The 13,326-nt window shown below is 32.0% G+C and overlaps 1 protein-coding gene across 4 annotated transcripts in view; it reads left to right on the forward strand.

The window, feature by feature from the left end:
• The window catches only part of LOC118190409 (macrophage mannose receptor 1-like), a 157,105-nt gene that overhangs the window by 14,420 nt on the left and 129,359 nt on the right, over nucleotides 1–13,326 (forward strand). The gene's annotated exons all lie outside the window — the stretch shown is intronic.

The raw sequence follows: 13,326 nt of genomic DNA on the forward strand, positions 1-13,326 counted from the left end.
AAAGAATAAACAGAACATGGAATCACATAAAATAATTAAAGTTTAGGGAGTGAGTTCAGACAATATAAAAGTTCAGGTCTGCAGTTCGCGTCGAACTGATTATTTTCCCTAAATCGTCAGTAGAGGGCGTTGTTGACGATATTCATTCGTTCCGCAATACAGTTTTTTGTTTCAAATATATTTAATTCACTGAAACTTGTAGTTTTCGCATTCAAGAAAATATGAGCGGGCTATATTATTGGCACAAATCTAACACGTATCAATTTTTGCATAAATTAAAAATCTGATATGTACACCACATGACTTCCTTGTACGGAATATTAAATTATACGCATATTTTCTTGCATTTCATTTAAACTTATTAGATTGAATTAAACCTACTTCGCCGACACCGCATAAACCACAATAGAATAAATGCATTCTTTAAAATTCATTTTGTTTACCATAGCGACACTCTGGCGCTAGGTTCACTTAACAGTATTATATTTCGTTCATATTATAACTCACAATGCACAAAATGTATATCATTTAAAGAATTATCTAATCGTTGCCACATGTTCTATTCAAATACTATAATAAAGCTAGAACGATGTATAAAAGAAATTAAGCAAACAAAACAAAAAGAAACAGTTTTTCGCAGACGATTGAGTATTTCTCATTCAATTAATTCAGTTTTCACTTCGCGAGAAGGCAAAAAAAACATAAAAACTCAAAATATCTGTATTAAAAATTACGAAGTAAATCTTAAACGCTTATTTCCTCGAAAAAATTCCAGAAAGGATTAAGCATGATTTAAATAATAAATGAAGGCGTTATCTTTGTTGTTGCGAAGCTACGTTTCTCTAGATTGGCAACAAATCCGTTACTCAGCTGTTTCAAATGTAAACAAGAGCAATGGCCGCCATCAAATTAGGCTTAGCGGCACTTAAACAACTTTAAAATTGTTGATAATTCTAAAAATATTGCATACAGATTTACTAAAGGCATAAAACCCTTAACCGGGAGATAAAAACAACATAATTGAATCATTTTTAAAGCAAAAAATGTACAATTTACAAACATATAAGAATAAAGAAACTGAGGTTACTGAGCCGGGTAACAGAGTGAATATATATATAAATATATTTATATACGTTTGGTGCAGCCGATTGCAACCAAAATACGAGGTGCACATCTACATGTTATAGCCGTCCTATATACAAAATTTCAACGTTCTGAGATTACTCGTTTTTGAGTTATGCGAAATACGTACGTACGTACATACGTTCGTACAGACGCCACGAAAAATTCTCTTCAGAATTCATTTTAAAGCAGTTTTATAATTTTTTTTGGAGGAAAAGAGTGTTTTATTCTGTCCTTACGTACATATATCATGGAAATGCATTGTTAAATTGCATTTGAAAGAGGTCAAAATGGGATATTTTCGTTGAAATATGCTGCCTGAAACTTTTCGCGATTACAATACATCCTTTTTACTTCGTACAAGGAAGTAAAAATTGGATTATTTCTAGTTTAATAATTTTTTTATGATTATCAGGTAATTATTCGAAAGTAATCAAATTTTATAAGAATATTAATAATGCATTTTTAGCATTTCAAAATTTATAAATTGCTTATGTTAAAATTCTTCGCTTTATAAATTGTAACAGAATTACAAAACTAATAAATCGCAAAGTAGCATCGAATGGCATTTAAGGGCAAAAATCAACCTCAAATTATTAGCTCTAAGTCGCGTTAACCCAGAATGGTTATTAGTCTCGAAACGGTATTTTGCGTCGAATCACTATAAACGGCTGTATCAGTTTTCAAATTGTTGCCACGAAATATTACCGCTCTGTATTATATTTAAATAACTTAAATAATGAAGAATCTGCATAAATGTGTGCATGTGTCTCGCACCGTGAAAAAACAACGACACTTAGAGCCACCACACTTTGAATAACGTAGTCCTCCGCCCGAATATGGGCACCTGGAAGCCCGAATCTTGAGTTTCGAACTTGTTTTACTATCTGTTTCATATTTTTTAAACTTTAACAAATTTTTGATTAAGAAACTCAATGATTTCAAAGCTAGGAGTGGCAACATACTGTACGGGATAAAATACTTTTATCGCCAGCGCTCGAGACTGTCTATCGGAAATTATTAAGATATGCTTTTGGAAATGGTGTCAAAATTCCTGAATTTTGAATTTAACGAATTTTTGAATTAAATAGCTCGGTCAATTTTTTATGCACGGGTGTCAAGCTTTTTATGTAATTTTTTTTATAAGTTTAGAGTGTCATTTTTTTCCCTAATAATTACGCAGCTTTCCTAAACAAAAGCATAGGTACCGGGAGAGTGCATAAAAAATCGGATTTAATAATTTTTAACAATACAGTTTTCGTTTTGCGATTTTGCTTTGTTTCACTATAAATGTTCGTTTCATTTTTCGAACTGTTGCCACCAGATGTTAGAGTTCTGCATTATATTTGAAGAAATTAAATAATGAAAAATCTGCATGAATGTATGTATATTTCTCGCATTGTGATAAAACAACGGTACACAGAGCCATCGAATTTTGAATGACGTATTCCTCCTACGAATATGGGCATGTGGAAGGCAAATTTGAGATTTGGAATTTGTTTTATTCTCGATTTCGTATTTTGTAAAACTTTAACGAATTTTTGATTAACAAACTGAAGGATTTCAAAGCGAGGAATGGCAACGTTGTACAGAAAAAACATTTTTATCTCCAGCGCGCGAGTCTCCGTATCGGAAATTCTAAAGATATGCGCATTTTTTAAAACTATTTTGCGATATTGCTGTTGAACTGAATTTTATGGTTTAAGTTCGAAGAACGTGATATTTAATAAATAAATGTAACACACGAAATGCTTAAAAAAAAAAAAAAAAAAAAAAAAAAAAAACCGTGGACGTAATTTAAAACCTGAAACCTCTCTATTTTTTAAAATCTCTTTCCTTTATAAGGTATTTCTTCCGCTTTCCTAGCGTGCCTTCGTGGTGTAGTGGTCTGCACGCTGGGCCGGTATTCCAGAGGTCCGTGGTTCCATTCCTTCCGGCGATTTGACTCAAAGGTTTGAAATCGAGCAATCTCCAGCGCGCGGAACTGTGTATCGGAAATTCCAAAGATAGGCTCATTTTAAAATTATTTTGCGACATTGCTGTTGAACTGAATTTTATAATAGTTTGAGTACATTGAACACGATAGTTAATAAATAAAGGTAACAAGCGAAACGTTAAAAGAAAACCCCTTTGGACGTAATTTATAATCTGAAACCTTTCAGATTAAAAAAGAAAATTTTTTTCAGTCTTTTATCAGTTCATTATATTAATGTTCAGTTTTCTTACTAAGATGGTTTTCCAAAGAATTTTTTTTGTCTTTTTATTTTTAAAGTTTTGCGTGTTTTCTTTCTTTATTAAATATCTTGCGCTTGGCGCTTACGCCACATAAAATTTGTTTCAATAGTAAAATCACAAAATATTTAAAAATAGCTTATCTTAAGAATTTCCGACAGACAGTCACGCATACTGAAGGAAAAAAAAAATATTCCGGACAGTCTGGCGTGCTGGAGAAAAAATATTTTATTCCTGACAGTGTTGCCACTACTCGCTTTCAAATCTTTAAGTTTGTTAATAAAAAATTCGTTAAATGTTTACAAAATATGAAATAGAAAATTCGGACTTCCAGATGCACATGTGCTAGAGCCTGCCATTTGGGAGGGAAAGGGAACTTTCTAGATTAGGGAAGCTGGGGGTTAGTATAACAACAACAACAACAACAACAACAACCAAAAAAAAAAAAAAAAAAAAAAAAAAAGATTTTGTATTTTAAATTACATCCAAGTGGGCCTTTTTTTTTTTTTTTTAACATTTTGTGTGTTACCTTCATTTATTAAATATAAGGTTCTTTGAACTTAAACCATAATTTTCAGTTCAAGAGCAATATCGCAAAATAATTTTAAATTGAGCATATCTTTAGAATTTCCGATACACTGTCTAACGCACTGGAGATAAAGATGTTTTTTCTGTACAAGGTTGCCATTGCTCGCTTTGAAATCCTTGAGTTTGTTAATAAAAAATTCGTTAAAGTTTTACAAAATATGAAATCGATAATAAAACAAATTCCAAATTTCAAACTTGGACTTCCAGATGCCCAATATTCGCGGCAGGATTACGTTATTCAAAACTGGATGGCTGCAGGTACCGTTGTTTTATCGCAAAGCGAGAAACATGCTTACATTTATGCAGATTTTTTCATTATTTACTTTCTTGGAATATAATACTAGTGGTAGTTGGTGTAGTATTTGGTGGCAACAGGTTGAAAAGTGAAACGGACATTCAGACTATGGGATGACTATGGGATGTCAATCCAATCATAGATCCAACTCTCATAGTCCAAGCCAATCCTGTATGATTGGATTGGACTATGGGACAAATCCTCTTTGGACTAAAAAAAAAATATTTATATTTTAAAATAAATTTAGGATTCCTTGATTAAACTTCTCTTTTTTCGGGGGGGGGGGAGGATAACAATTCATTTATTATATGTACAACTCAAAAATTCGGCAATTTCGTTGATATTAGCACAAGAAGTATTTTAATTAACAATTAAGTACAGAAATTTCGACATTTTAGGAAATAAAATTATTACGGTGTATGTAAGCTGCGATTTAGATTGCTTCTATTCTTATTTTTAGATTTGCTTCTATTAATACGTTACGTCATGAAAACATTTCTGGCATTAGAAAGGATTATCTTGTTTTTGACCTTTCTTGAGTAGGGAACCTTGAGGCTAGTTGTAACAATTTTTGGAAAAGCATTTATATATTTTAATGTATTTATGATTCCTTGATTAGTTGCTGTTTGTGTAATACATTCGTCAATGCATAAAATAAATATTCAATAGTTTTGTTGGTTTCGGCACAAGAAATCTTTTTTTCAAAACTATTCGTCTGTTACAGTTTGCCCCGGACTTAGGGAAAATTTAAACAGACCTAGGGCATATAGTAACAATAAAAAGATAGTACCGTTACAAATTTTGTACATATATAGATGATGTTAGTGTATTTGTCTGTTAGTGTATTTGCGAGAAAAATCTAAAGAGAAAAGCTATGACGGAAAATAGTATTTTAGTAATTTGGTGAGATGTCGCCAAGCTGAGAATGGTTTTAGCGACTTATTCTGTCGCCAAATTTGGAGAGAAGCCTCGAAGAGTCGTCAAGTATGACGACTATTTGGCGACACTTGAATATCACAAGTTCTACGTACTTATTGTGGTGTTTGAAGAATATAGTTATCTCGTTGATGAAACTGGATTCGAATTGCGATTAAAGCTCGTTTAGTTTTGATAATTACACCTATGTGGAGTTGGAGAACGTAAAATTTGCTGGTTGCTAAATCTTCTGAAGACTAATTTGGCACAGAAAGAGCGTAAGATATCTTTAAATATCGCCCTTGGATGATGGCCCGACCTGAAATTTGAATTTTGAAAGAAAGTCTCATTTCTTTCCTATTCGTAATATCATTGATTTCTGATTATCATTACTCACCAAACTTTTAATAAATTTGGGATACCTATGGAGGAGTGCTAAAGCTGCAGTACAATTTGCCACAGCATGTATTTCCTGAGATAAACGGGTTACGAGTTTGAAGTTTTCATTGTTTTTTTCCATGCATAATATGAATACGAATCAAATTAATTAAAAAAGTAATTCACGAAGGCTACCTCTGTGTGGTGAAAAGATAGTGCTGACAGCAATATTTTCATTTCTCAAAAAAATTGGTAATAGAAACATATAATAAGAGAACATAAAAACTTGCTATATATTTGCAAGTATAACATGATCAATGTTATGAGTGCTTCGATGAAAAAATACACCAAGATATGTGCTTTCAGGGGAAAACATTATTATTATTACCAAATGGACATTACTTAAACTTGCCTAATAGCAAAGAAACTTGCGTAATTTTAATACTCATAATGAACGGATATTTTACACAGAGTGCATCAGAAAATGTATAAGCGCTTTGAAATGCCATTGAAAATTTATTTTCAAACCTACAAGGTTAAATTTCTGGAAAAAAATAAGGCTATAATCCAGTTTGAAAAAATAAGTGTAGTTTCTGGTCAAACTGAGTGTTCCAAATGGTGTTTAAAGTAAATGTTCAAAATTGTTGCCTTCAACATAGACACATTTCTGCGTACGAAGTCACAAGTGATTCCAAAATTCGCACCAAAGTGTGAAATGGGGTATTAAGCACACAGCTTGAATCTCATCCCAAAGTGTGTCTAGGTTATGTGGTTTACGACAGTACACCCCATGTTTTACAGTACCTCAAATTTAACTACTCAAGATACCTAAAATAGTTTGGTGAGCTCATGAAAAGAAATATTCTTACTTCCTCTGTTTATTTTAAAAAATATTAAACAGATTTATCATCTGTTTTAATATTTTTTGAAAACATTTCCTCTTTATCCATAAAACATCCCCGAAAGTAAAGTTGCTATATACTACTATCCTATGTAAAACTTGAATTTTTATATTTTCTTTTGTTTAGATTACAAATATGAAGGTAAAAGCACACTTGCGAATGTTCCATGTTACGAAATGCTGTAAAATTAAATATAAATGACAGCCGTAAGCCGAATTGCGGTTAAAAAAAGAAGGATATTTGACATTTAATAACAAATAAGTAAAAATCGTCTGCATGACTTAATTCGCTGTGTATGCTATTCTTCCTGATTTTGCAATGTCTCTAATTTCATCTTTGTTCCGGTTTCACATGTATTTCCCGCGCAAGCAACACCAATAAAGTGCATGTATTTGTTCTATCATATGTATACTAATAGTAATGCATCACGAAAGTAAAAACCTACATCAGTTATCAAGAGCCACGAGAGAGTAGCAAAAAATTAGAATATATATAGTTGTTTCGAAACAGGGCGTCAATGATACAATGAATGAATTTGTTTTAGTTCAGACGCATCTGTATGTTATACAAACTAAAATTAATAAACCATAAAAAATGGTTTCCAAATCCTGTGCCCTGAAAATGAATTACACTTACAATATTTTTGTTTATATTTTATATTCATAAATTAAATAGAGTTATCTTTATTTTAGATGTCAATTAAATGAACATACAAAAGAAGTTTATGCCAATAAACATTGAGTTATTATTTATTTGATGAACGCACTCTTTAACGAAATACTTTATTTATGCATATCAAAGACTTCTTGATATTTATGAAAATATGTATTCCCTCTATCCCATAATAATAATATCAAAAGAAAATAAACATACAGCGCAGCATTTATTATCCAAAACCAGATTAAATTAAACAATAAATTAAAAATATTACTCCTAATTTTTATTTTGTGAGTGTTCAGATAATTACTGGATTTTTCAATACTTTACATTTTTACTAATTTTACGTAGATAGATGATATTAGTGCGATTATATACGAAATTGTTGTATTTTTCTGTGTAATGTAACGCGAACGAAAAAATACATTGAATTATCAGATTCCGAATTGTGAGATTCGAAAATCGTTTCTTATTTTTCAACTATTTCTTCTGTAGTGAAGAACTGTAAACATCTTTTGTGTTAAATTGTTACCCTATTTATTTGAAATGTTTTACAAAAGTTCGGATAGTAGCGATGAGGAACAGCCGTGATTTTTCAGAAAGAAAAATTTAAATAGTATAGCACAGTCGGATTATGATTTGGATGAATAAAATGCAGTGGTAATGAATGTGATGTAGATATTATTGATCATATTTTACAAGAATTAATTGCTGAAGAAAGAGAACTTAACAGCGAAAAATGTGCAATTCAACTTAATTAATGGAATGAATTTAGTTGTCGTAACAGTCATTTTTTTTTCTTGCAACAATAATTTTTCCTTCTAAGCAGTCAAATTAACGTCACACGAATACGAATGAAATGGACTAATCAGAATTTTTGCCGTCAACCGAATACTGGTCACGCAGTTCTATAACGTTTTTTTACTGCGCCATTTTGCCAAACCCTGGAGGCTTTCACGTTTCGAGCACGTATAGCAGTATCGAATTATAAAATGAGTATATTGGTGATTAAATTATGTTCGAATTCTGTATCTCGTATTTCATTGGTTTTGTGGGTCTCAAACTGAGCGATCATGATGTACCTCAAAGTTTCCAGAGGTGTGGTTACAGGTGGTGGGTAAATGGTTCCAAGTCTTTAGTAACGTTCATACACAACATTTATTAGGATGACACACAATACAATACTTATAGAACGGTAGAATTATACATATTCAAGAAAGGCGTTACAAGATTTTCGCCCTTTTGATGATGCAAGTTATGTGTCTAAACATGCAGACTTACAAGGATTAACTGAATCGTTTTGCCACGACGATAGCACCCATCTATCTACTAAGAGCAGAACACAAGTAATTGTAAATCAAACGTAGCGGATCGAATACTTTCAAACTGGTTTATCGAAAATTAATCAGTTACATCAAACCAAGGCAAAGACCTTATGATTGGGTTGTGACGTCACGTGTGACGTAAAATCGCACTGGTTGGCGACAATTTTTTTTTGTCGGTCGACGGGAAAATACGTAGGTATCGAATTCCCAGTTTGAAAGTAAATAACCTGATTTGTAATACCAGATGTGGGAGAAAATACTTATGCTAATTCAAAATATAGTTTCTATGGGTATATATCACAGAGCTGCAATAAATTTGTTTTGAAAATTCCTCTATTCCCTTTTGTCCTTGCGAGAACTTAAATTTTCAGATTGCTATATTTATTTCCCTTGTAATGTGACTGCAGAATAAATAAAAGTAAATGCATGCATCCTGTGTTGCCATTTATTGGCAGATGATTAGTTGAATGCTTTAGTTTTTCCTCACACAAAAGAACAATTTCTTCATTCTTCTAAACTTAAACAGTTATTTTATTCTTATAAACTATGGATAATTTTGATTTAAAATCTTCTTTTGTTAGCATCTTCTCGAATTTAATTTTAGTTACATATAACTAAGAAAATTATATCTAAAGATATACTTGTTTAAACATTTTGCGATTTTGCTGTTGAACTGAATTTTATTTGGCGTAAGCGTCAAGGACACGATATTTAATAAATAAAGTAAACACACAAAACATTAATAATAAAAATATAAGAAAAAGGATTTGCAAAGAACATAATTTCCTTCACCTAGAGTAAGAAAACTGAGCATTGATATGATGAAGAGAAAAGACTGAAGAAAAACAGAAAAATGTATGTCAATACTTTAATACCTGCATCCTGTATTCTAAATGTATTCCGCTACGCTACTTTTTTTGCTGTTGAATTGTACACCCTTTGTCAGAACAGTTCCAGGACAATTTTTTTTTTGTTTTTTTTTTTTTAAATTTCTGAGTTTGCAGTATTAAAAAGGAAAAATGTTGTTTATATGTTACTTGGTATGTATTCTTTCTTGACATGACCATGACTATGTTTCCACGCAAACTTACTACATGGAATGTTTGCGCGGAAGTATACTTAGTATCACATTGCTCGGATCGTTGTCGCACTCGCTAAACACAATGGATGCTGATTGTGAGCAAAGAGTGAACATAAAGTTCTACGTTAATCTCAGAAAAACCCTCAGTGAAACGTGGACTATGATTAAGTAAGCATATGCAGGCGAACACTTACAAGAAGTCGTGTTTTCGAGTGGTACTAAAGGTTTCGTGAAAGCAGAGATGCAGTGCAAGACGATACCAGAGCTAGTCGCCAGTCCATAGCACATACCGATGCAAACGTGGAGTTAAGGCAGTTATTGCAAGAAGACCGTCGTGTATAGTTCGACCGTCTATAGCGCAACCCTGGTTGGCGTTCTGCCAAAACACATAGACTTGTCCAAAAGGGGCGATATTACTTGCTGCAATGTGAAAGATCTTCTCTTCTCGGGAAAGAGCTATGCTGGAGGGAAAGAAAGTCCCTATCCTTCCACCCTATTTTGAGAATAATTAGGTCCAAATGGTGCATGCGTGTTTGCGCTCATGGTCGCGGATGAGGCGGTCGAATTTTAACTGTGCGTATGATATCAGAAGAACTGAATTCTAATCGTGATTTGTTTCATAAGGTTTTACTTGAAGATTTGGGAAAACGGAAACTTAATGCAAGAGTCGTCCCTCACTCATTAACACATAACAAAAAGAGGAAAGACGAATAATTTTTGCTAAACTATTGGATAAAGCCCGAAGTGATCCCAGCATTTGTGTCAAAAATTGTGTCCAAAGGGGCTTTGTCCCTGAAGGAGTATTGCTTTCGTTTTGCGATTTTGCATTGAGTCACTATAAATGGCAAATCACTTTTCAAACTGTTGCCACCAAATGTTAGAGTCCTGCGTTATATTTGAAAAATTAAATAATGAAAAATCTGCATAAATGTATGTATATTTCTCGCATTGTAATAAAACTACGGTACCTATAGCCATCGAATTTTGAATGACATAATCCTTCTCCGAATATGGGCATGTGGAAGACCAAATTTGAGATTTGGAATTTGTTTTATAATCGATTTCGTATTTTGTAAAACTTTAACGAATTTTTGATTAACAAACTGAAGGATTTCAAAGCGAGAAATGGCAACGTTGTACAGCAAAAACATTTTTATCTCCAGCGCGCGAGTCTCCGTATCGGAAATTCTAAAGATATGCTCATTTTTTAAAACTATTTTGCGATATTGCTGTTGAACTGAATTTTATGGTTTAAGTTCGAAGAACGCGATATTTAATAAATATATGTAACACACGAAATATTAAAAAAAAAAAAATAAAAAAAATAAAACATAAAAATCTGAAATGTTTCAGATTTTAAATTACGTCCAAAGGGGCGTTTTTTAACATTTTGTGTGTTACCTTTCTTTATTAAATATCATGTTCCTCGCACTTAAACCATAAGATCCAGTGCAACAGCAATATCGCAAAATAGTTTTAAAACGAGCATATCCTTAGAATTTCCGATACAGAGACTCGCGCGCTGGAGATAAAAATGTTTTTTCTGCACAACGTTGCCATTGCTCGCTTTGAAATCCTTGAGTTTGTTAATCAAAAATTCGTCAAAGTTTTAAAAAATAGGAAATCGATCATAAAACAAATTTCAAATTTCAAATTTGGTCTTCCACATGCTCATATTCGTTGGAGGATTACGTTATTCAAAATTCGATGACACTATGTACCGTTGTTTTATCACAATACGAGAAATATACATACATTTATGCAGATTTTTCATTATTTAATTTCTTCAAATATAATGCAGGACTCTAACATTTTGTGGCAACAGTTTGAAAAGTGAACCGACATTTATGTGTCCGACGCAAAATGCCAAAACGAAACTAATAGTCCTTCGGGATTCAAATCCCTTTGGACTTAAAAAAAAAAAAAAAAAAAAAAAAAAAAAAAAAAAAAAACACGCCCCTGTGGACGTAATTTAAAACCTGAAACCCCTCAGATTTTTTATTTTTTTAAATTTCTTTCCTTCATAAGGTATTTCTCCCACTTTCCTAGCGTGCCTTCGTGGTGTAGTGGTCTGTACGCTGGGCCGGTATTCCAGAGGTCCGTGGTTCCATTCCCGGCGAAGGCGATTGCTAATTTTTCATCCTGCCTGCTTCCAAAAAAAAAAAACCTAATGTCTCTACACCTTTTTCCTTTTTTTTTTTCGATTTTTTCTTGTTTTCGTAGGCACTCGATAAATACAGTATTATACTTTTTACGACCTTTGTCCTGGAAAGTTTCTGACAAAGGATGTATATGGCATAAGTGCGAAGAAAAGGATGCTTAATAATAAATCTAAAAAGAATAAAAAAGAAGTGGGTTAGCAATATTGAGTGAACTAGAGAGTGCTAGACTACGAGATTGGGGACAGCGTCAAAAACTATAGACAACTCTGTTGGGCAACCGTTAAAATCTGAAATCTTTCAGATTTTTAATCTTTTATACTTTTAGTTTTATTTTTTAATGGATTCTAATAAAAATATATAGTACATGAAATTATCCATTCATCTAAATTAAAATAATATTCTTGAGTCGTTATTTATTATTGTGCTTCCTTCTTTCCATTAGGGTAACGATAATTATTTTTGGAATCATCGGCGTCAACAATAGTTTGTCGATTTTTTACGGGTCCGATAACGGAACGGCATCTCAATACGTAACATAAAAAATCTGATGTGTACACTACATGACTTCCTTGAACGGAATATTAAATTATACGCATTTTTTCCCCATTTCATTTAAACTTATTGGATTGAATTAAATCTACTTCGCCGACAGCGCATAGACCACAATAGAATAAATGCATTCTTTAAAATTCACTCTATTTGTTTAGCATAGCGACACTCTGGCGCTAGGTTCCCTTAACAGTATTATATTTCGTTCAAATTATAACTCAGAATGCACAAAATTTCTATAAGTTAAAGAATTATTGAATCATTGCCACATGTTCTATTCAAATACTATAATGAAGCTAGAACGATGTATAAAAGAGATTAAGCAAACAAAACAAAAAAGAAACAGTTTTTCACAGACGATTGAGTATTTCTCATTCAATTAATTCAGTTCGCAATTCGCGACAAGGCAAAAATACATAAAAACTCAAAATATCTGTATTAAAAATTACGAAGTAAATTTTAAAACTTATTTCCTCGAAAAAATTCCAGAAAGGATTAAGCATGATTTAATTGGCAATAATAAATGAAGGCGTTATCTTTGTTGTTGCGAAGCTAAGTTTCTCTAGATTGGCAACAAATCCACTATTCTGCTGTTTCAAATGTAAACAAGCAATGGCCGCCATAAAAAAAATTATTATTTAAAATTGTAAATAATTCTAAAAATATTGCGTACAGATTTACTAAAGCATAAAAACCTTAACCGGAAGATAAGAACAACATAATTCATTCATTTTTAAAGCAAAAAATGTACAATTTACAAACATATAAGCGTAAAGAAACTGAGATCACTGAGCCGAATAATAGAATGGATATATATATATATATATATATATATAATAATTCTACTTTAATTAAACTTAATAATTCTACTTTAATTAAACTTAGGAGATAATATAATCCATTAATCAATACTGTTTAGGAAATAAATTATTATTAACTAACTTTGCAGCAATTGCGCAAGTAGTAATAACTTGTATTCGCACTAAATGGATTTAAGATCATACAACATTTATATATATATATATATATATATATATATACTTTTGGTGCGGCTGATTGCAACCAAAATACGAGGTGCACATCTGCATGTATTATCAATCCTATATACAAAATTTCAACG

Source organism: Stegodyphus dumicola, chromosome 11 (genome assembly GCF_044657685.1).
Source record: "Stegodyphus dumicola isolate Sdum_Otavi_A_Nest chromosome 11, ASM4465768v1".
In the NCBI taxonomy this organism is placed as follows: domain Eukaryota; kingdom Metazoa; phylum Arthropoda; class Arachnida; order Araneae; family Eresidae; genus Stegodyphus; species Stegodyphus dumicola.